The 23,159-nt window shown below is 41.5% G+C and overlaps 1 protein-coding gene across 3 annotated transcripts in view; it reads right to left on the bottom strand.

The window, feature by feature from the left end:
* Window positions 1–23,159, bottom strand: part of pacsin1b (protein kinase C and casein kinase substrate in neurons 1b) — a 370,145-nt gene that overhangs the window by 307,759 nt on the left and 39,227 nt on the right. Inside the window, exon 1 of one of the 3 annotated variants that reach the window (XM_073030299.1) lies at window positions 4,559–4,669. The exons of 1 other annotated variant lie outside the window; for it this stretch is intronic. The gene's annotated coding sequence lies outside the window, so the exon portion shown is untranslated. Of the gene's footprint in view, window positions 1–4,558; window positions 4,670–23,159 lie in introns of those variants that run through there. One more of the 3 variants, XM_073030302.1, reaches the window with a different exon arrangement.

The following is a 23,159-nucleotide window of genomic DNA, read 5'->3' as shown; positions in this document are numbered from 1 at the left end:
GACTGACAGCATTCTGAACTCAGGCCCCAAAGAAGTCATCTGCAATGGTGGCTGGGAAGGAAGGGAAGACAGGAGGAGACTGGAGGTGTGAGGGAATGGAGAGGGTGATTAGGAAGAGAAGGAAGTATGAATGTGCATGTGGAGTGTGTGGTGTGATTAGGTGTGTGGTGAATGGAGAGGGTTGCTTTGGAAGTATGTGAAGGTGAGTAGGAGCTGGGGTAGTGGTAGGGCTCAAGGTGAAGATGGAGGGGTGTAAGGGGTAGGAGTACGGAATTGGGGAGGAGGTAGAGAGATTCAGGATGATGCGGAGGCATAAGGAGAGAAGGTAGGATATGGGGGCAGGAGGAGAGGCATGTGGGCCAGTGGAAGCTTACAGAGAGAGGTAAAGGGGTCAGGGGGAGGTGGAGGGTTGGGGAGGGAGGGGGTGAAGGGGTTTGAATGGATTGGAGGCGTTGGAGGGATGAGGGGGATGGTGTGGTGAGGGGGAGGTGGTGGTGGGAGGATTTGGAGGGGTGAGGGGGAGTTGGAGGGGTGGGGAGGAGGTGGAGGGGTGAGGGGAGGTGGTGTGGTGAGGGGATTTGGAGGGGTGGAGGATTTGGAGGGTTGAGGGGGAATTGAAAGGGTGAAGGGGAGGTGGTGTGGTGAGGGTGAGATGGAGGGGTGAGGGGAAGGCGTAGGGGTGAGGGGGATTTGGAAGGGTGAGGGGGAGGTGGTGTGGTGGGGGATTTGGAGGGGTGAGGGGGAATTGAAGGGGTAAAGGGGTGATGGTGTGGTGGGGGTATGGAGGGGTGAGGGGGAGGTGGAGGGGTGAAGGAGATTGGAGAGTTGGGGGAGGAGTGTTGTGAGGGGAGGTGGGGTGGAGGAGTGGAGAGAGGTGGAATGTGGGAGGAGGAGGACTGGGGAGAAGTGAAAGGTGGAAGGAGTTTGAGGAGTGCGCAGAGAGGTGGAAGGATGTGCTGGAGGGAAGAGTTGTGGGGAAGTTGAGAGGTGGAGGGTGTGGGGTGACAGGGGTCATGGAGAGAGTGTGGTGAAGTGGGTTGGGATGGGGCTAGAAGTTGGCTGTGGTGCAGTGAGTCCTGGTATGAGTAATGATGATGATGTGACTATGAACAGCATTCAGAGGAATTAAAATACAAGTAATGTGGAACTTTGAACTTCACACTTCATGTGCATTCTTACAGTTGCCTTTCAGACATCCCCAGGTAGGTGGGAATGTCACTGAGACATCAAAATTCAGCATCCAATGACAGTATTCAGATCCTTCCACTGTGCCTGATGCTGTTTTCCCCTTGAAACCCAACCCTAAGGAACGACAGGCCCAGAAGGACAATAAAGAGGTTAATTTTGTATTTCCCTGGGACTCAGAAGGAGAATCACCGCTCTGTGGCCAAGAGAGGAACCCACAGAAATTTAACCTGACCTCCCTGATTTGCAACTCTTGCGACTGACTGAAAGTCTTCATAAAGTACATCTTGACGACTGTTTGAGTGAAAAGACCTTAAACTTGCTAGAACTGAGGATGAATCGGAGCTTGTCAACATTTTGACGAGTCTAGCTTTCTCCACCTATCGCAACGCCACCAACACTGCCAACATCTCACTGTATACACTCCTAACTTATTAGGAGTTCTTCTGCTGATTGCAATTTCTTTTGCTGGTATAGCCACCCCAAACCCTGTCACTCCTGTTTCAGGTTCCTTAGCACCATCCATATAAATCTGAGTATAACCACCATACTTTTCCATCACATGACAGTTAAATGCACTTACCAAATCAGTTTTATATCTTCCTTTCCTTTTTACCTCTAAGAAATACCAGTCTAAGGGAATTGCGGGTACAGGAATTCACATTAAAAGGATTACTGGGCATGGGTGAGAGGGCACAGTACAGTACAGGGTACTTTTAGCTTTCTTAAGGGATACAGGGTTTTTTTTACAGGATATGATAGATAAGCAGGAATAGGGTACTAGGATGGCCAAAGAAGGAAGTGTAAAGTGTAGAGAGTGAGAGAGAGAGAGAGAGAGAGAGAGAGAGAGAGAGAGAGAGAGAGAGAGAGAGAGAGAGAGAGAGAGAGTGTGTGTGTGTGTGTGTGTGAGAGAGAGAGAGAGAGAGAGAGACACACAGAGACAGTGAGAGAGAGAGAGAGAGAGAGAGAGAGAGAGAGAGAATGGGTGAAGGGATTTAGAATGTAAGTCTATCGTTTGATCCACTCTCTGGAGCAGAAGGTGGTGGTAATGCACCATTAAGCTGGGTGCCAACCACCGTAAAACAAGAAGAAGGAAGGAAGGAAAGAAGGCTAAGAGAGGACTCTGGTCATTGTCCTGGGACAATCATCTTCAGCTGTTCAGGAATAAATCTCCCTGTATGATTTGGTCAGAAGTGAGAAAGTTTGATCACAATTTCAACAGATGGAATTTGACTGCTTCTCCTCACCCTTTGACCATTGTTGAGTCCAGCAACAACAATCATCCATCAGAAACCTAAAATGTGCAAACATCAGAATTTCTAATTTTTTTATTTAACTTTATTCATAATGAAATACTTACAAGAATAAACCGTGTGATCCCTTTTCATTCTTTACATTCACAGTCGAGGGTTTCAGTGCTGTTCTACACATCAGCTCTCATTCCTACCCATCAAAAGCTGCTCATGTGGTCCTCTGTGGGGGTAACTATTACAATATTTGAGGGGCTCCCTCACCTGCCCAACCCCTCTGTGTCCAGTAGCAGAAGAACTCAATACTGTGGTCCTTCCCTACCGAGCCCGGGCAGTGGCTGCACCAAGGTGTGTCTCAGTACATACTCCTGCAGCTTGGAATGTGCCAGGTGGTAGTATTCCTCCACGGGCATCTCAATGTGCTGCCAGACCAAAAGGCATCTTTCACCAAGATAATGATCTGCCAGCAGCACTGAATGCTCGTCTCCACATGTCCCTTGTGACAGCGAGAGTCTTCTGTCAGGCAGCTGCTTGGCCTTTGCATCTCTCTCCACAACCTGCAATCTGCAAAGAGTTAAGCTACCAACTCTTCCCCACTACAGTCATCCTGTAGGGCAGCACATGGTGGGAATGATGCTTTAGGCATGCAGAAAGGATCTGACTGGATCCTGTAAAACCAGACTCTGTAAATCCTGCACCTTCTATTGCCTACATGGACAAGATCAATGAACATGTGATAACACCAGCATCTGCAAGTGACACGTCATCTGGTTTGTCCTTCCAGCATTACATCTGCCCAACAGCAAATATTAGAGTAACATTATCTTACGGACTGTCACAGCTCTCCAAGATGGTTCAGGACAAAGAGTAACTGCCAACAAATTGACAATAAATGAGTTCTGACAAATGGGTCTTCAACCTGAAATATTGGCTCTGTTTTTCTTCCCAGACGTGGCCTGACCTGCTCCCAGCGTATTCTGTTATTATTGCTGATGACGAATCCTTGTTTTGGCAGTGACCCTTATATCCTATGTTGGTATTTGATGGGGGAAGTCAGGTCTGTTTGGTCCGTGATGTTGAGGGAATCACCTGATTTACCCTGTTATTTGTCATTTCTTTCATTTCTTTGTCAGTTCACTGGCTGGTTTCCTTTCACAACAGTTGCTAACACAAACCATGAGTAACGATACTGTCAAGAAGAAGACCCAGCCTTCATATAATGAATAATAATATTTGGAGAAGGCATATAATTGGGCATTATTTTATCAGAGCAGGATAACATCAAGGAGTCTCAAACCAGATGACAACTCTACTTCATAGTTATATCACAGGAATCATCACCATCAGACAGGGCAAAGAAAATTAAAAGCTACTGTGAAGGGGTTGACGAAGCTGCTTTTACTATCGTTTTAAACAGTGACATGCAACATTTATGCAGATCACAGACTCTGGAATGAAAGCCTCCATTTATACTTTGTCATGTGACATGATTTTCATAAAGCCTTTGCAATCTAAATATGGAAATTGCTGCAGTACTTACATGAGGCTTTGAGAGGAAAGCTATAATAAGGCAATAATGGAGGGAGGTGTGGATGAAAGCGAAAACAGCTCACTCACTGGAAACACAACAGGGAAAAATACTGAGCATTTTGCCGCAACTCTTTCATTCATTCACAAAAACACTTCTACAGCGTGATATAATCAGCAGAAGTAAATACAAGCCTAAATGAGCTGAGGGAAAAATCAAATTAAAACGCAAATCCACTACAATGAGGCAGATCAATATGTATAAAGCTTCTGCTTCAAGTGACCTATAATGAAACTCTTACAATAAAATATCTGTTCATTATCTAGTGAGGCACACATCTCATTTATATGCAGGTACTATCGGCATTTCAAGCTATTTAAGTAGAATTCATTTCCCAGAGGACACGCGTTACCGTCTGTGTTCCTTGAACCGATAGCTCACTAATCCAATTTGACTGGCAACTGCAAATGTTACAAAACCACTTGACTGGATTTTGAACGATGTTGCCCTAGAATCCTTATCAAAAATGATTCCAAACTGGATTACTATAGAATTACTGCAATGAGATAAATCAGTTAGGAAAATTAAGCCTTACCAGTTTCTGGATTTCTTTGAACCGTGCTATTACTTTAAGAAAGAAGGAATTAGATAAGCCTGGTGGCTGAGACAATCAGTGCTTGAAGCAGCACACTTTGCAATGCAACTGTGGAACCACAGGGCAGCGATGAGACCTATCTATATCCTCCCATCCAAAACCTCTAAATCATTGTCTCCATGGTTACAGATAACATGGTACACATCACTGAACCATACTGAAGCTATGAAATCTTGTACAGTCGGCAGTTAGCATATTAAGAAAATACCTGACCCTATGATTAACAAACTTCATTTGTTGACACAAATACTCAAATGGGCAGTTTTGAGGCAGATAGCAAATGTTTTGTGTTATATTATGAAAATGGCTAAGTTTTGTTCATTCAGAAAACACAGGACTCAGCACAGTACAATTCAATTTAAGGTATACCCTTTAAGGAATTATAATATTTTCCGGTGTAGAAAATATATTCTCAATTATCATGTAACATTGAAAAAGTAAAATGGATGTTTCAAAATCATTTCTCATTTCCCCAGACCAATAAAGCGCAGTATGTTAATTACACGGTGTTAATCACACAGGCAACAGAGACCTGTGACTGATATTGAAAAGTCCACTGGGAGCAGTTCAGATGACATGATAATTCTTTTCCAAGTCTTAAACAAATAGATAGAAACACAGAAAATCTACAGCACAATACAGGCCCTTCAGCCCACAAAGTTGTGCTGAACACGTCCCTAATTAATGGAACTAGTTTAAAGTGCACTTGTAAGTATCTTCATTGTTCAAAGTTCAAATTTCAAAGAAATTGTTTTTTTTTTAAAGTATATATATGTGTCACCTGAGATTTATTTTCTTGCTGGCATACACCATAGAACAAAGAATTACAATAGAAGCAACGAAAAGCTGCACATAAACAAGGAGCCAATGTGCAAAAGAAGGCAGACTTTGAAAATACAAAAAAAATTGTATCCAGAGACTAGTATGTTGTCATCAGCTGGTGAGCATAGGTTACAGGATGATATTTTGAAATTTACCTAAATATGCAAGTGTAAATTAAGCATAGAAAATACCTAAAGAATCAGCTATTCAGCCACTTGAACATTGTTCCACAACAGGAGGGGTGATTATTTAATTAGAAAGAAAATAACATGCATGAATATGATGCGCAATAATGAATAATAGCGGTTAGCAAATCAACTCCGCTGTGGATGGTCCCAAGCAAGGCTGCGAAAGCAGAAGTATTGAACATGAGGACTAGCAACCTTATCCTGTAAAAACCCAGAGCAGAAACATCAACAGAAGCTCCAAAGACCTCATCCCTGGGAGAGGAAGGATCTTCAAAGAGGGGCTACACATGAGGACAACCTGTCCCAGGACTGGTGAGCTGCCGCCAGTGGCCTATGACCTCAGCAGGGCTGATGTGCTTAATGAACTAACTAATAAGCAAACCAGGTGCTGAAATTAATTAAAAAATCACATTAATTCTAAGGTAGAGGAATTCCAATATGTAGCAGTACCGAAGTGGGCTAGATCTCAAACAATGACAAGACAGAGTACAGGAAGGAGTTAGAGAGTACAGTGGCATGGTGTTAAGTCAACAACCTTTCTCTCAACATCAGCAGCACAAAGGAGTTGGCAGAAGCAGGAACAGAAACCTTAGAGCACTAACTGCCAGATTCAAAAATACCTACCTCACAGTTAGCAGTTCCTGAAAAATCCTCTTATACACTAAAAGGTAAATGCTTGAAGTCTTGGTCCCCCAATCTACCTTGTTTGGCCCTTGCAACTTAGTGTCCACCAGCATCACATTTTCTTGGTAAATAGATGTTGCATTCTGCTTTGCTTTTACTACCTCATGGCAATTATGTCTGGCATGATCTGTTATGGAAAACACCGGCTTGTCATGGTATCTTAGTACATGAAACAATGGTAAACAAATAATACTTAAACATTTACTTCAGTTAACTGATAGAGGCTGATTGGTCTGATTACTTGACAAAACTAGTATTCTTGTAGGAGAGTAGGTTGCAAGCTACATACACAACGTTCATTTTCATCTAGAAATTCATATCTTCCTATGATTCAGATGTTGTGTAATACAAAACACAGCTTTATTAGCTATTCCTCCCATTTTACTTCTTTGTGATGGATGAATACCCAATCTTACCACTGGGTGTCTCCTCCTCAACCATTCTGCATGTGGTTTACCAAACATTGGAAATGGCTACGTATACGTAAATTGTTTTACTTTGCTTCACTGGTCTGTAGGGATTCTCTTTGAGAAAAGGAAATAAAATGTTGCACAAAGTCATATTGACGTTTCTAATGTATCAGAATTAAAAGTGATAATCTTGTATTATTTATAAACATGAGAAAGTCTGCAGATGCTGGAAATCCAAAGCAACACACACAAAATGCTGGAGGAACTCAGGTCAGGCAGCATCTATGGGAATGAATAAACTGTTATGGGCTGAGACCCTCTTCCAGACTGAAAAGGAAGGGGGAAGATGCCAGAATAAAAAGGTGGGGGGTGGGGGAAGGAAGCTAGCTGGAAGGTGATAGGGGGAGCGAGGTGGGATGGAAATATAAAGAGCTGGAGAAGAAGGAATCTGATAAGAGAGAAAAGTGGAGCATAGAAGAAAAGGAAGGAGGAAGGGACCGAGAGGGAAGTGATAGGCAGGAGAGAAGAGGTAAAAGATCAGAGTGGGGAAAGGACCTTTCCCTTTCATTCCCTTCCACTTTCCTATTGCAGAGCAAACACAATAGGCTGAATCATAACACCAGTACTCACTTCTGGGTTTAACTCTTGGATCATAAAACCACAAGAAATATGAGAAAGGATGGGATACCAGGCCCCCTAAACAGGCCCTGCCTTTTAATTTGATTATGGCTGTTCACCATAGCCCCCGTTTCTTCAATCTTTCAAATATTTATCCATCTTCATTTTAAGTGGGAATTGGTTTATTATGGTCACTTGTACCAATGTACAGTGTAAATCTTTGTTTTGTATGCCATACATACAAAACATTTTGTTACATCAGTACATTAAGGCAGTACAGGGGAAAGCACAGTATCAGAATGTCAAATAAGCTGTGACAATCACAGAGAAAGTGCGGTGCAGGCATTCAATAACTTGCAATATGAGGACGAGGTAGATTCTGAGGACAAGACTACAAGAGGTCCGTTCAATAATCTTATAACAGTGGGATAAAAGCTGTCCTTGCCTTGTAATATGTGCTTTCAGGCATTTGTATATTCTGAATGATGGGAAAAGTGGAGGAGGCAGAATATCCATGTTGGTGGAATCTTTGATTATGTTAGATGCTTTACAAAGCAATCTCAATTAAGGCATCAGCCCTTCTACTCTTCACTTGACACCCCAATTTCCTGGCGCTACCAATAGTAACTTTCAATTCACCATTAGCCCCTGTCTTGATTTAATGATATTCATCGTTGTCTACTGCAGTTTCCTCAATCTACTGTTGTCCCTTCCATATTCAACTGCAACCAGGACCCAACTGGTCCCTACCACCACCTGAACTACTTCCAGTCCATCGTCATTGGCACCTCCCTTCTACAATTCTTCATTAACCTCTTGTCCCCACCCACAATCCCAAAACCGACCTGCAGCCCCAGATTTACATGATATCCATCAAGAGTTCTAAACTGACACAGTGTGTGAAGGACACTTTTGATTCAATAGCACTGAAATTTGGAGTCAATCAAATTTTCAAGTGAAAGGCACGGTGACAATTTAATACATATTATCACTGACAGATGTCATTCAATTGTTGTTTTGTGGCAGCAGTACAGTGCAATACATAAAATATACTATAACTTAAAGAAGAAATATATACAGTACAAAAAATATAAGTAGCAATAAAAGGGAGCAAAAATAATGAGGTAGTTTTCATGGGTTCATGGACAGTTCAGAATCTGATGGCAGAGGGGCAGAAGCTGTTCTTAAAACATAAAGTGTGTGCCTTCAGGCTTCTGTACCTCCTCCCTAATGGTAGTAATGAGAATAAGGAATGTCCTGGGTGGTAGGGTCCTTAATGCATTCTTGAGGCATTGCCTTATTGCTGGGAGGTTAGAGCACATGATGGAGTTGTTGAGTTCACAATCCCCTGCTGTTTTTCCCAATCCTGTGCAGTGGGCCCTCCATACCAGACAGTCATCCAACCAGTTAGAATGCTTTCAATGACACATATGTAGAAATTTGTTAAAGTCTTTGGTGACATACCTAATCTCTCAAACTGCTAATGAAATACAGCCACTGGTGTGCCTTCTTCATAATTGCATCAATATGGAATTTGTAGAGTAATGATAGTAATGATGAAGAAATAAGATAGCGAGGAGTGACGATCAAAATGTTTAATTGATTTATGAGATTGTGTTGATGGCCATGATGTGTTTTTTTTTGAATGAAAGAAACCATACAGTGTTAATGGGTAAGGACAAAGGATTTGTCTGACTCTTGATGAATCTGTGTTTGTGGCACTTATATCAATGCAATAACTTCCCCACTTCTGTTGGAATTTCACCCAGACCAGAATTGCAATCAGTGCCTGGGACCAACAGGTGGTTTCACGAGTTGGAGTTGGAGCTCCCCTGACAGCAGCCAAGTGATGACTAGCAATTGTGAGCCCAGAAGTATCTGTGACTTTCAGAAATCTTGGCAACTTGCTATGTAGTATTTTGTATGGTTTATTTGTGCTTTCCATTTTATAATAGTTGCTTTGTTGTGTTTGTACACTACAGCATCTCCTGGACACTCAAATCATTGGGTCTGATTACATTGGATCCAGCACAGATCTTCAGAGATGTTGACACCCAGGAACTTGAAACTGCTCACCCGTTGATAAGGACTGGTGTGTGTTCTCTCGACGACCCTTCCTGAAGTTCACAATTAATTCCTTGGTCTTACTGATATTAAGTACAAGGTTGTTGTGACCAGCTGATCTATCTCACTTCTGTACACCTCCACATCACCATCTGAGATTCTGCTGACAACAGCTGTGTCATCAGTAAATTTATAAACTTCATCTGTGCTCTGCCTAAACACACAGTCATGGGTGTAGAGCGAGTAGAGCAGTAGGCTAAGCAATTGTCCTTGAGGTGTGCTGGTGTTGATTGTCAGCAAGGAGGAGATAATTATTTCTGATCCACACTGATTGTGGTTTCCAATCAGGAAATCAATGGTCTAGTTGCAGAGGGAGGTACAGAGGCCTAGGTTTTGAAGCTTGTTAGTTAGTATTGAGGGGATGACGGTGTTGAATCAATAAACATCACCCTGATGTAGATATTTCTGTTGGTCCAAGGCAGAGTGGAGACCCCATGAGGTTGCATCCACCATCGACCTTTTATGGCAGTAAGTAAATTCCAGGTCTTTGCTTAGGTAGGAGTTCATTCTAACCCTGATCAATCTCTCAAAGTGCTTAATCACAGCAGATGTGAGCGCTCCTGGGTGATAGTCATTGAGACAGCACTCCCTGCTTTTCTTGAGCACTGTTAGGTTTGATTGATGCCATTTTAAAGCAGATAGGAACTTCCAACTGCAGAAGTCATCACCATTCCAAGCAAGTATGTTTCCATTTCAATTTTTGCATTAGCTTTATCCGCTCCCTTTATTTTTTTGGTCATGTTAGACTGAAACAGTGATTTAGAAGAAGATGATTATTTTCCCCTTATTTAAAGTTATTAAATTAAAAGTTACTTGTACAAGCTGAAATAGGACAAGATTCTTAATTTCTCTCATAGAAACGTTTAATAGAATCTGGAAAAGAATTTACAGGAAGTAAGTGAAAGAGAAGGAAGAGCATTTGAGAGACCTGTGGAAAGTGAAGAGATGTATTGATACTCAGGGGTAAAGGAAGAAAGATGCAGAAGATTGGTTGAAATTTCTGTCAGTGGGGGAGGCTGAAATAACGTTGTCCTCACTCAAAGTAACAGACACCATGAGCTGGGATGCAAAACTGAAGGCTACTGCTGGACTGGTATCGAATAAAGTCATGTAAAGAAACAGTACATTAATCAAAGGAGAATACTCAAGATCTCTATTGAGATTTATAAACAAAATACTTATTAGAGCTGTAAATTAAAATGAAAATTCAATTGCAAGTTATATAAAACTTCAAATAGTTCAGTGGAACTGGGAAGTATTGCCTGCAGTAACATCTTTCAAGGCAGTTAATTTAATTTAAAATGAAAGAAGCACCAGACTGTTTGATTTTTTTATCACTCACTTGAAGGATGTGAACATTGCTTTTGATGCAAGCACACATTACACATTAATACTTGCTCTTCAACTGCTTTTGGTTGAATTATTGCTGTTCTTATGGTAAGTAAACTCTCATGGTGTTGTTGGATGTCTACAAGAAGGGTCAGAGCCATTTCTATTTCCTGAGGAGAATTAGGTCTTTTAACATCTGCCGGACGATGCTGAGGATGATCTACGAGTCTGTGGTGGCCAGTGCTATCATGTTTGCTGTTGTGTGCTGGGGCAGCAGGCTGAGGGTAGCAGACACCAACAGAATCAACAAACTCATTCGTAAGGCCAGTGATGTTGTGGGGGTGGAACTGGACTCTCTGACAGTGATGTCTGAAAAGAGGATGCTGTCCAAGTTGCATGCCATCTTGGACAATGACTCCCATCCACTCCATAATGTACTGGTTAGGCACAGGAGTACATTCAGCCAGAGACTCATTCCACCGAGATGCAACACTGAGCGTCATTCCTGCCTGTGGCCATCAATCTTTACAACTCCTCCCTCGGAGTGTCAGACACCCTGAGCCAATAGGCTGGACCTGGACTTATTTCCACTTGGCATAATTTACTTATTATTATTTAATTATTTATGGTTTTATGTTGCTATATTTCTACACTATTCTTGGTTGACACGGCTGTAACAAAACCCAATTTCCTTCGGGATCAATAAAGTATGTCTGTCTGTCGGATTTAGACCCAATGACCACGAAGGCAAGGTGATATATTTCCCAGTAAGGGAACAGTGGTTTTGAAGGAGACCAGCAGATTTTGGTGATCCTACGTCCCTTCTACCAGGCACTAAAACCTACAGATTTGGAATGTGGTGTTTAAGAAGCTTTGAGTTGCCTGGACAAAACCAATGATGTGCTCAGGAGTTAAATGATACTGTGAAACTTAAAATGAACATTTAAGAGAAAGTGCAGTTGTAAGCATTGTTGATGATAGGTTACCAAGGATTTAAAGTTGACAGATGGTTGTAATTATATTACCTGGAGGACATATTTGGCCATCTTTTTCTCTAAGTAAGGTGGGTGCCTTTGTCAAAGTTGCATGTGGTTTTAAAAGCATTGGTAAGAGTGACCAACGCAAGTTTTCATCTTGAACCTGTGGACAGCCTTCATCGTACTGTGTGCAAACACCACCATACTAAATAGGATGGGCACAGAAAAGGTACAGCAGCTTAAAACTAGCTATCCATAAAGATTTGTGGGCTATCAGAAAAGGCATAATCTAGTACATTTCCATATTTGATCAAACTACAGGAAAAGCTTCTGCCAGCTTCCCTCACAGACAGAGATTAACCAGGAGTAGAACTTTTTCCAATGTGCTCATCTCTACCTCCTGTTGCTGACTAGGCATCTGTAATTCAGCTGCAGTATCCTTGATTTAGGCATTTACCCCTCTCCTCCATGCACATCTTTCTAGTGCATCTTAAAAATACTTATTCTGTTGTGGCAATGTGATTTGACTTCATTGCTTCATCCACATTATTATAATTTATCCATAAACCATGACTGCCTTTCACCACATTATTTGTCCTCCAGCAGCATCAGATTACTGAACATGCCTACATACTTGCTTAAAATCCACAACAAATACCATCAGCTTAGGTCATTAACATAAGAGACTCTGCAGATGCTGGAAATCCAGAGTAATATGTACAAAATGCTGGAGGAACATTGTATGTGCTGGCTTAGGCCATTAGATAGCAATGTAAAAAACAAGAGTGGCCAGAATCCTTAACCCAGGGCCTCAGAGACTATGTACACTGAATCAGCTATTCAACATTGATTGAGTTGAAACCTGCTGTCTTTCTGTTTCTGATGGCTCAGCTGTATGAAGAATTATCTTGGCTCGACATCATGCCTCAGTGAAAAAAATGGGAGATTTGGAAGAGATGTTATTTGCCATGGCCAACTGATCAATATGAAAGAGAAGTTTGTAAAAGGGATGCCAATATGACAAAGACCACCTGGCAAACCTGTTCTCCTGTCTTAATGAGGACTTGTACTTGACCTCAGTGAAGTTCTAACATGGTGTAATCCCCAAGCAGCTCACAGTCAAGAAGCTTTGAAATAATTAACTGCACACCCGTGGCAGCAATGTTCTAATCATTAATAACCATCGTATCACATAGAGTACCAGGAGGAGCATCCTTTACATAATCCTGACGTGAAGGCTGCATGTTTGCCTGGCAAAATCTAACATCCACAGTCCTTGGGTGCGAATAATTATTGGGCAGACATCCCAGGCTGCGAAGGTAGTTCTTTAGCCATATGTTATATCCAGATGACTCATCGTAGAAGCATACAAGACTTATTGTGACCGTACATCTTCTGTTGACAGGTGGGTATCGAGCAAGAGATTTTATTAAACATTCCCTGATTTTAAAGCCAAAACATTTCCTTCCAAAGTACAATCATTTTGTGGGTGTATTTCAATCTTCTTGTTTTTAAATCACACAAAGATGGTAAAAACAAAGACTGAACCTAACAATATACCTGTAATTCCATGCGCATTACTTGCCAGCACACAAATCATTTGAGCATGTGGAACATGCATAGATGTCATCAATCCGTAACAATACACTGTTGGAGCATTGCCCACTGAAACTGCATCACATTCATCTGATTAAGCAACAGAATGCCATGAAAGCAGGAAGCAGATTTTCACTGCCCCCGATTCAGAGCAGCTATATTGTTTAAAGGATCATTCAGCTAGTTGTTAGGTGTGCAGTGTAATGAAATGGCGTATTTCAGTTCTTCTCTCTGAGCCCCAGGGTTGGGGCCAGTAACAATACAATGCGAGTCATCCCCACCATCCCTCATATGAGAAAGCATTTGTCATCAGTGAAGCAATTTTCTTTTGCAATAAAATTCACAAGTTATCACTGAAAACTGGAATACACAACAAAGCAAGAAATTATGTAAGAAGGCCACCAGCATTTTCAGCATATCCAATTTCTTTGATATTTAATTAGGTCTTTTCAGAGGAAGTACTTTGTCAGCCTCACTTGATGTGATTGGGTCTTAAATAAATAGCTCTTCTTGTGTAAATTGTCATCTAAAAGCTATTTGATGAGGTATTATCCATAGGAAAAGCACAAGATTTTACCACGATTAAAGTGGAGAGAAGTCAAATAAAATCCCAGGCATACCTTACTCAGACCATTCACTGCTGGGCAGTTGTAATAAATGAAGCAATCTTAAAGAAAATAGGCAACAGTGTATGAATTTACTGGACTCTGAACATACACTCTTGCAGAACTGAAATGTGATTTGTTTGAGACCTTGTTTATTTAATGAATATTCCAGTGAAAACTCACAAAAATCATACTTGTAAACCTGACCTGGTTACTGCCAGTTCCCAGCTTCAAAAATGCCCTGCTTTGATATTTAAGTTTTCCATACATGGTTTATCCACAGGATGTTTGTTGCTAATGGGATATATTTAAACAGTAAGGTCTTGTCCTCTGAACCAAAATGGCCAAGATTCAATACAAATCTGTACCAATCTTGCCAATATCAGCCAAGGGTAGTGACATTGACCTGGCATATATGAATTATGGGATGATGATAGAGTTAAAACACAGCTGAGGCAAGTATAATAATTCATGCTTTAATATAATTCGGCTATCCCACTCAGCTAGCTATAATAATAAGAGAAAATGCTGGAAATTGCCCAATATGTCAGTGAGAACCTGTAGAGAGAAAGAGATTTCAGGTCAGTGATCTTTAATCAGATTGGAAAATAAAGACAAAACCAGATTAAGGATTTAATTTAAAAAGAAGGAAGTGAAGAGAAGAATAACAATGAAAACCTGAGACAGGATGAATACATTAAATAACCAAAAGGGTTTTGGTGGAAAGAAAGTGTAGCATGTTTTATAGGAGGAATAATGGTAGGGGTCTGGTGAAACTGGTCTAAACATTACTAGTGAAATGTAGAATTCAGTGCAAATATTCTCCTGGCATTAATTAGCTTCCAAATATTCATATAGAGTACATTTCACTATGTCTTATAAATGACATGGGTGGAATGCTAAACTAAATCTGTCAATTTCACATCAGAAAAATCAGTAAAACAATCGGCTTGGAGTGTAAATGTAAATTTCGTACATAGAAATTTAACTTTGGACATTCCTTTCTAAGGCTATATTGCCAGTTACATATTAGACGTTTGGACTGAAAGAAGCCTGGAAACGCAGACTAGAATAAGGGACAACAAAAACAAAGAAAAGTGACATCACAACGAAAGGCTTCACTGAGTGAATTAAATAGGACAGTGTCGACTCTACACTTGTACAGCAAGGCCTGCTAAAAATAAGTTAACAGCAGGCTGTAGTTTGAAGGGTGAGGAGAACTTGTACATTTTTCTAATTAACAGAAAATTACTTTCTTCCATAAATTAGACCAAAAAGCCAGGCTATATTGAATAGATTTACACATATTCTGTATCCTAATAAATTAAGCTAATTTTCCAGAATATGTGACTATTTCAAAGTTCAATGTAAATTTATTATGAAAGAACATATATTTCACCAAATATACTCTGAGATTCATTTTCTTGCAAGCATTCACAGTAGAACTAAGAAATACAACAGAATAAATGAGAAAGTACACAAAGACTGACAAACAACAAGTGTGCAAAAGAAAACAATTGTGCAACTACAAATAAAACAAATAATAAATAAATAAATAAATAAATACTGAGAACAAGAGTTGTACACGCCTTGAAAATGAGACCACAGGCTGTGGAATCAGTTCTTTGTTGAGGTGAACGAAGTTATCCACACTGGTTCAGAAGCCTGGTGATTGAAGGGTAATAACTGTTCCTGAACCTGGTGGTGTGGGACCTAAGATGCCTGTATCTCCTTCCTAATGGCAGCAGTGAGAACAGAGCATGGCCATAATGTGAGGGTCCTTGATGATGCATGCTGCAATATAGCTGCATCACTCCTTGCAAATGTGCTCAGTGGTGAGGAGGGTTTTTCCTCTGATGGAAATTTGTTGGGAAATCAGCCTGAAACCCAAGCATTTGTCCCTGAGTATCTATTCCACATTTTACAACAGTTCACATATGGGTAACTAATGCTTGCACACACAGTTGTTTACATCTTCTGTTAGTGTGGTGAACTACATATACCTGTCTGGACATGCCCCCCCTGCTGACTGCTCCTGTGGCTCCTCCCACTGACTGTGGCTCCTCCCACAGACCCCAGTATAAAGGTGATTGAGGCCTGAGCCCTGCCCTCAGTCTTCAGGATGTAGTATGGTGGTCAATTGCTGCTTGTTCTTTCTTCCAGTCAATAAAAGCCGATATCTCGACTTCACGTCTCAGAGAGAGTTATTGATGGTGCATCAGTTAGAAACATCTTAATCATCTGCGTCCAATGCAGTTAATTCTTCTGAAGGATATCAAACCATTGCTATGTATTATTCATTGATCAAACACAACCCCAAACATTTATGTATATCAGAGCAATTGAATTTTCATCCTCAGAAACCCTCAACTAAGGAACATATGTTATACGATTGAAATAGACCTCAAGACACTTCTTCATGACTAAAAGTATGTTTGTATTTTATAGATGAAACATAACAAAGACAGTATGAACACTGATTAATAAATTTAATCTACATACACTATTAGACGTTACAGCAAAACCTGAGGTGCCAGCTGAACGAAAAGCAATGGATGTCACTAGTCTTATATATTAGCACTGAGCTCCCTGGTGGTAGTGATGATGAAAGCATAGGTCAGGGGTCAATTTCATTGCTTGTTGAGCAACTTGCAAGTGTCGTGCTGCCTGGCAGACTGAGCAACAAGGTCTAGTGAGGAATGGGGTGGGAACACAGAAAGAGAAACTGTGAAGGCACCATTAGAGTCTTGCTGTGGGGATATGCTGTTTAAATCAAACATCAGAAGTCATGTGGAACCTTATCCTGGCATGTGTCAACCTTTTTGAGAGTGATGGATGAGTTATAGAAGAATCAAAATAAAGAGAAAACATTCTTCAACCCCTGCTTCTTGGCAATAAACAGAAATGTTTATCCAATTCAGTTACTTTAAAATGCATTTTTCATACACTTGAATATTCACATAAATCACCAGTCCTGCTTTGCAAGTGATTGGTAGCAGTAAGTCAAGCGCCCCCCCGTAAGTAACACAGAGGGTACATTGTGGTGCATCTGTGCACTTCCAGCTAATCCACTCAATGCGCAATTTCCTTTCATATGGGGGAAATTAAAGTGCTTCTGTCACCTGCATTTGTTCATCATGTTTACTCCATGCAGACCAAAAGCAATATTTTTTTCTGTAACTAAGCCAGTCAAAGCTTAAAGAGAAGACAGGATCTCCCTTATTAAATTTTGCACCACTTCAGTGCTGCTGTAATCTGGTTTTGCAATAGCCTGATTTCTTTAAAGACAGATTAAGGTTTGGAAATAAATGCTAATTGACTAACTAAATCCATTCTCTAGTTAATTTCTAGCAAAAACAAAGATTAATGCTAAAATTTGCATGTTTTTCAAAATACTATTTAGTAATCAAGGAACAACATTACTGAAATACAATGCACATACACTCAGTGGCCACTTTATTAGATAGACCTATACACTTGCTTGTTAATACAAATATATAATCAGCCAATCATGCAGCAACAACTCAATGCATAAAAGCATGCGGACATGGTCAGGAGGTTTAGTTGTTGTTCAGAACAAACATCAGAATAGGGGAGAAGTCTGATCTAGGTGATCTTGACCATGGAATAATTGTTAGAACATAGAACACAGAAATCTACAGCACATTACAGGCCCTTCAGCCCACAATGTTGTGCTGACCATGTAACCTACTCTAGAGACTGCCTAGAATAACCCTACCACAAAGCCCTTTATTTTTCTAAGCTCTGTGTACCTGTCTAAGAGTCTTTATTGACCCTGACGTAAAACCCTACAAGGACCCTACAATACCCTATTGTATCCGCCTCCACCACCATTGCAGGCAGTGCATTCCACACACCCACCACTCTCTGTGAAAAACTTACCTTTGATATCCCCTCTGTACCTACTTCCAAGCACCTTAAAACTATGCCCCCTCATGTTAGTTATTTCAGCCCTGATAAAAAGCCTGTGGCTATCCATACGATCAATGCTTCTCATCATCTTACACACCACAATCAGGTCACCTCTCATCCTCCGTCACTCCAAGATGAAAAGGCCAAATTCACTCAACCTATTCCCATAAGGCATGCTCTCCAATCCAGGTAACATCCTTGTAAGTCTCCTCTGCACTCTCTCTATAATATCCACATCCCTCCTGTAGTGAGGTGACCAGAACTGTACACAGTATTCCAAGTGGGGTCTAACTAAGATCTTATATCACTGTAACATTACCTCATTGGCTTTTGAACTCAGTCCCACGGTTGATGAAGACCAACACACCATACGCCTTCTTAACAACACTGTCAACCTGCGCAGCTGCTTTGAGTATCCTATGGACACAGACCGTAGAATCTCTCTGATCCTCCAACTATCAAGAGTCTTACCATTAATAGTATATTTGGTGTCAGACAGGGTGATTTGAGTACCTCAAAAACTGCTATCTCCTGGGAGCCTCGAGAATTTACAGAGAATGGAGCAAAAAAATGAAAACATCCAGTGAATGGTAGTTCTGTGAGCAAAAACACATTGCTAATGAGAGGTCGGAGGAGAATGGCCAGACTGGTTCAAGCTGACAGGAAGGTGACAGTAACTTAAGTAACCGCGTGTTACAACAACGGTGTGCAGAAGAGCACATGTGAAACCTTGAAGTAGATGGGCTAACAGCAGCACAAGACCGCAGAGTGTATATCACCTAGATCTTCAAAAGTTATTTTCCTCTCATGTATCTTACCAAATTGTCAATTTAGTTTCTGTTTGAAGAGTTAATTGTTGCTTACAGAAGTTTCTCCAACTTGCAAACCTTACAGCAACTGCAGCCAAAGATTTTAGAACAAAGATTCTTTTACAATCCCTTAATATCACCTTGAACCAGCAGTTTCTTACAGTGACGTGAAGACAGTCATAAATTTTATCACCTGGAGCTGACATGACTAGCACAAATTCAGAGCCGCTCACTTTGCTGGAGAACACTGCCTCAAGACTGCCAACCTTGATCCCACACACCATAGACCTTATAATTCAGTACACATTCACATCATCCTGGATTTCATTTTCTCTGTTGTTCAAATCACTTTCTCCTACTTCAAAAAGGAACTTAATACTGATAAGTTATTTTACAGGGCGAGTGCAAAGCACTGAGGAGTGTTGTAGAACAGAGGTCTAGGAATACAGATGCATAGTTCCCTGAAAGTGGTGTCACAGGTAGACAGTGCTGTAAAGAAAGCTTTTGGCACATTTCTCTTCATTAATCAAAGTACTGAGTACAGGAGTTGGAATGTTATGTGGAAGTGGTATAAGATGTTGGTGAGGCCTAATATGAACCATTGTGAGTAGGGTACATACAAGCAGGCTTTTTCCACTGAGGTTCTAGAGGCCATGGATCGGGGTTTGAGTGTAGAGTGAACTGCCAGTGAAAGTGATGGATGCGGATTTGATGGAGGGCGATGGTCCAGCTGTAGGTCGATGAGACTAGGCAGAATAATTATATGGCACAGACTAGTTGCTCCATGGGCCTGGTTTCTGTGCTGTAGTGCCCTGTAACTCTAACACTTGGTATGAAAATCATTAAAAGCTGTTTTGATTAAACTAACATGGAGACATACAGCTCAACATGTCACATGCAAGATAATGACACCTTTATGCCATCTATACTTTTGACAAATTCTTACTGAAGCCACAAGTTTGGGAAGCTCTCTTAAAGGAATATTGCTATGTTGTAGGAGAAATGCAGCAATATCTTTGAACTGATTTTTTAATAGGATTTGAACAATCCCTAATCATCTTCCTGTGCTCTTGTGAAGGTGGTGGTGGTGGTGAACTGCTGAATCAACAAGCACATTCCTTCTCCATGTTGGTAAATATAACTCTGACCAGAGGAGAAGTCACCCCTTCTTTCAAATGTCTTCAGTTTCACTGACAAATAGGCCATATCCGGTCAAATAATGTCTTGACATCAACGACTTGCATCCAACTTCAGCTCTGGAATTCAGTGCCTTTGACCGCATTCAAATTTGGACAGAGGCTGCAAATTTGGAGTACAGTGATTCTGGCAGAATCCAAATTGATAACAGAGAATCCAGTGAGAAGATTATTAATAAGTTACACTTAATAGCACTGTCAAGGACATGATGCATTATTTACAGGATGGGCTGATAATGGACTAGATCTGTCACACTTTGTTCAATTTGTTAGACAGATGTTACTGTGATTAATTATACCAGAACAGCTTGGCCGGAGGTGCTGCTATTTTTGAAGCCAAAGTCATCAACATTTCAACTGGACATTTTGTGGGACCCATAGACTTTGACATATTAGTGAGCTCAGCCATTTTTTGATATCCCAGGAGCAAATCAAACAAAGGCTTCTTGGTAACACATACAAAATACTGGAGGAACTCAGCAGGCCTGGCAGCATCTATGGAAAAGAGTACAGTTGACGTTTTGGGCATAAACCCTTTAGCAGGACTGGAGAAAAAAGCTGAGGAGTAGATTTGGGGAGGGGAGAGAGAAACGCCAGGCGATAGGTGAAACCTGGAGGGGGAGGGATGAAGCAAAGAGCTGGAAAGTTGATTGGTGAAAGAGACAGAAGGCCATGGAAGAAAGAAAAACTGGGGAGGGGGAGACGCACATGCCATCAGGTTGGAGGCTACCCAAATGGTATGTAAGGTGATGGCATGAGCATCGATTTCTCAAACTTCCAGAAATGCCTCCCCATCCTCCTTCACCATTCCCTTTCTTGTCATCTCCTTGCCCACCCATCGTCTCCCTCTATTGCTCCTTCCTCTCCCCCCTTTCCTTTTTTCTTTCTTCTATGGCCTTCTGTCTCTTTCTGAAAAAGAAGCACAATGGTGAGTCTGGAATAAGTGTAGGAAGAACTGGGAAAATCAACAAGAGAGAGAAAAATGACAGGAGGGGAGCCGTTCACCTAGAGTTGGAGAATTGAATGTTCATGTTCATACCATCCAGGCAGAATATGAGGTAGTTTGTGTTTAGCCTCACCCTGGCAGTAGGATGGGCATATAACCATATAACCATATAACAATCACAGCACGGAAACAGGCCATTCCGGCCCTCCTAGTCCGTGCCGAACTCTTAATCTCACCTAGTCCCACCTACCCGCACTCAGCCCATAACCCTCCACTCCTTTCCTATCCATATACCTATCCAATTTTACCTTAAATGACACAACTGATCTGGCCTCTACTACTTCTACAGGAAGCTCATTCCACACAGCTATCACTCTCTGAGTAAAGAAATACCCCCTCGTGTTTCCATGTTGGGAATGAGAAGGAGAATTAAAATGGCTGGCAACTGGGACCCCCAGACAGATGAGGCCGCACAGGAGCTCTGTAAGGCACTTGGCATCTGTCATTTGCATAGGAATGGAAGGTTCCTTTGCAGAAATAAGTATCTCCTGTTATTATTTTTCTTGGAGAGTTCAAGTCTGAACATGGTAGGACTGCAGAGTGTCACTTTGCTGCACACTGTCTGTGGAATTCTGCTTTCTGTTTCATCACGAGTGTAGACAGCTTCACTGGCACATGCCTACACTTCTGTCTCTGTTTCTGCAGTAACCTTCTGAGCTTAGAAATTGTGAAATAGGGGCAATTACAGGGAGAGAATGTAGAGGCAGAAAAACGCAGAGCTGTGGGGAATGATAGGCGCACCAGGTTTTACTAATGGTAACAGGAAACTGAGCCTGTCTTACAGATGAATGTGCTTTGACAGACCGGGCCATTTCCAATACAGACAGAGGAAGCAAGTTACCTGAGGCTGTTGAATTCAATATTAAATCAAGAGGGTTGCAATTATCTTGCAGTGATGGGATGCTGATTGTTGGTAGTAACAGAGGAGGCCAATGCAGACAGTGGGAGAAGGATGGAGAATTGAGGGGAAAACAGATGGACATTCAGGAATGGCCCTGATCTGTATTTTGGTTTGTCCAAAGGAAAATAGCAGCTTTGCTATTTCCAGTGCTGTGCTTCAACAGAACCTCAGGCTGCTGACAGTTATTATTTCCCAAAGGTACTTGGAGAATGCCAACCCCTTTATTACTTTGGCCTCTGACAGATTGCTGAGACACTGCTGTTCAGTGTCCATGCTACCTGTCAGAAACATGAGAAAATCTGCAGATGCTGGAAATCCAAGCAACACAGACAAATTGCTGCAGGGACTCAGCAGGCCTGCTGAATTGCTCCAGCATTTTGTGTGTATCCGTGCTACCTGTATCAGATTTCTTCTCCTGGCATGACAGTGTTCAATACACCAATGTCTTTGCTGTTGCATCTCAGCATGCTAGCCAGATTATAGATATTCATAAAGTTGCAGAACAAAACAGGTACATCAATTCCCAGACCTGCTCAAAGTCATACTTCAGGGACACCTACAATCTCTTCCTCTGCTCAAAGCAATGGTTGGTCCTCTCAGCTGGAGTAAAATTTAGAGGGATTGTTGTTCAGGAACCTGATGGTTGAGCCGTAATAATTGTTCCTGAGCCTGTGGTGTAGGTCCTGAGGCTCCTGCGCCTTCTTGTTGGCAGCAGTGAAAAGAGAGCATGTCCTGGGTGTTGGTGTGTCTGGATGATGGATACTGCTATCCTGCCACAGCACTCTGCTCACTGGTGTGGAGGGCTTTAATGTGATGGACTGGCCATATACTCTACTTATTGTAGGATTTTCCATTCAAGGGCATTGCCGTTTTCATACCAGGCCGTGATGCAACCAGTGAATATACTCTCCACCATACATCTCTAGAACATTGTCCAAGTTTTAGATGTCATACTGAATCTCGCAAACTTCTAAGGAATTAGAGGCTGTTGCTGTGCTTTCTTCATTATTGGACATGTGCTAGGCTTAGGACAGGTCCTCTGAAATGATAACACCGTAGGTTAAAGTTGCTGACCCTCTCCACCTCTGGTGAGGACTGGCTTGTGGAACTCTGGTTTCCTCTTCCTGAAGTCAATCATCAGCTCCTTGGTCTTGATGACATTGATTGACAGGTTCAGCCAGAGTTTCAGTCTCCTTCCTATATGTTGATTAGTCATCACCTCTAATTCAGCCAATGACAGTAGCTTTGTCAGCAAACTTAAATATGGCATTGGAGCTGGGCTTAGCCTCCCAGTTGTGGGTATGACGTGAGTAGAGCGAAGGGTGAAACACACAGCCTGTGGT

This window comes from Hemitrygon akajei, chromosome 27, assembly GCF_048418815.1.
Source record: "Hemitrygon akajei chromosome 27, sHemAka1.3, whole genome shotgun sequence".
NCBI lineage: Eukaryota > Metazoa > Chordata > Chondrichthyes > Myliobatiformes > Dasyatidae > Hemitrygon > Hemitrygon akajei.
Note: the sequence above shows the minus strand (reverse complement) of the source record. Positions and strands in the feature narration are given on the sequence as shown.